We start from the raw sequence: 2,146 nt of genomic DNA, 5'->3' as shown, positions 1-2,146 counted from the left end.
CTTAATTGCTCAAAGATTCTAACCATCACTGGAGCCTTCGGTGAGTTGTAACCTTTTTGCTGGTGGGGGTCCTGCCTCGATGTTGACGGCCGCTGGTCAGGGTGGTGGTTGCTGAAGGCTGGGGTGGCCGTGGCCCTTTTTAAAATAAGACACCAGGGGCTTCCCTGGTGGCGCAGTGGTTGAGAGTCCGCCTGCCAATGCAGGGGACACGGGTTCGTGCCCTGGTCTGGGAAGATCCCACATGCCGCAGAGCGGCTGGGCCCGTGAGCCATGGCCGCTGAGCCTGCGCGTCCGGAGCCTGTGTTCCACAACGGGAGAGGCCACAACAGTGAGAGGCCCGCGTACCACAAAATAAATAAATAAATAAAATAAAAGACACCAGGGAAGCCGATTTACTTTATCACAGCACCTAATACACTCTACTTATTCTTGATACACTCTTCTCTATTTCTCATTAGACTGTGATCCTTGTGGAACAAATGATTTGACTATATAAATCACTACTGTATCCTCAATGTTTGGCACAGAGCATGTCATTAAACAATTTATCAAATGAATCATTAAATGGATGAATAACATGAATCTGTTTTCTCTCCATTCCTTGCTCCCTGGTGATTCAGTCAAACCAAACTAATTGCAGTTTCTTGACTCTCCCAAGCCTTCCCTTGAACCCAGGCTTTGGCTTCTCTATCTGACTTGATTATCAGCTGAATGTTTCCTTCTCAGAGTCAGCTCAGTTGTCGCCTTTGGAACACTTTCCCAGGCAGTCACAGCCTTCATCCTCTGTGTTTCCACAGCCCTCAGTTCCTACCAACTATCACAATCCTGTTACTTTTAATGTTCACGTCTGATCCCCTTCAGGGGATATTAGACCGTGAGCTTCATATCCATTTTTGTTTCCTTAGCACCTAAAAGGGGTCTTTCACCCAGTAAAGAAAGAATGACTGAATAAACAATACATACATGAGTTAGGCTCTAGGAATATTAGCAGGCAGTGTGTGCAGAATGAACTAAGTAGGAAGGAAGACGATATAGGGGAGAAAATTATAGAAGGTTATGTAAGAGCCATGCATTTGTAGCTACTGAATGAACTGTAATTCCTTACTTCCAAAATTACTTTTTCCCGTGTGCAAAATGAAGAGCAGAATGGTGATATCAGCACAATTGTTGCTTTGCCTAACATGTCTTAGTCACACCATCTCTCAGTCCATTGTTTACTAACTGCTAGCCTTTAGGTGTCAACTTTAAATAACCTCAGGTGCCAGGCAGATATCCTAAAGGTGTGATGGGCCTGTGAGGAACTAAATGTCCATGCGAGGGGCATCAATTTCAATTTTTAGATCATGTGGTCACCAAACAGAACAGTATTTGGGCCTGATGTGGTCTGCAAGGAACTGGTTTACCTTCCCTTCTACACATTTTGAAATCAAAACATCTTCTAAACTACAATGGAACTGAGTGGGGAGAGATGTGGACAATCTTTTCAACATTGTAGAAAAAGAGGCTGTTTCTATAATTCTGGTAAGAAGTAAAATTCTTTCTGAAGTGGTTTCATAGTCTGCCAGAATATTAGATCAGAAATTTCACTGGCAGCCCAAAACAGAATCTTTTCCTTCTATGTAAAATATCTTGATATCTACCGTTGGCACTGCTTTTGCTTTTTTCTAAACATAGTTTCTTTGCTTCTTGATTACAAAACTAACACAAACTCTATGTAAAAATATTTGGAAAATAGAGGGGAAAAAGTTAAAAAACAATTCCTCAAAATTAGTCCACCAGTGGGCTTCCCTGGTGGCGCAGTGGTTAAGAATCCACCTGCCAATGCAGGGGACACGGGTTCGAGCCCTGGTCCGGGAAGATCCCACATGCCGCGGAGCAACTGAGCCCGTGCGCCACAACTGCTTAGTCTGTGCTCTAGAGCCTGCTTAGTCACAACTACTGAGCCCGCGAGCCTAGAGCCGGTGCTCCTCCACAAGAGAAGCCACCACAATGAGAAGCCCGCACACCACAACGAAGAGTAGCCCCCGCTCGCCGCATCTAGAGAAAGCCTGCACGCAGCAACGAAGACCCATCACAGCCAAAAATAAACAAATTAAAAAAAAAAAATTAGTCCACCAGTGATCAACGTCTACCAACCAGCATTTTA

The sequence above is a fragment of the Lagenorhynchus albirostris genome, chromosome 12 (genome assembly GCF_949774975.1).
Source record: "Lagenorhynchus albirostris chromosome 12, mLagAlb1.1, whole genome shotgun sequence".
Lineage (NCBI taxonomy): Eukaryota > Metazoa > Chordata > Mammalia > Artiodactyla > Delphinidae > Lagenorhynchus > Lagenorhynchus albirostris.
Note: the sequence above shows the minus strand (reverse complement) of the source record.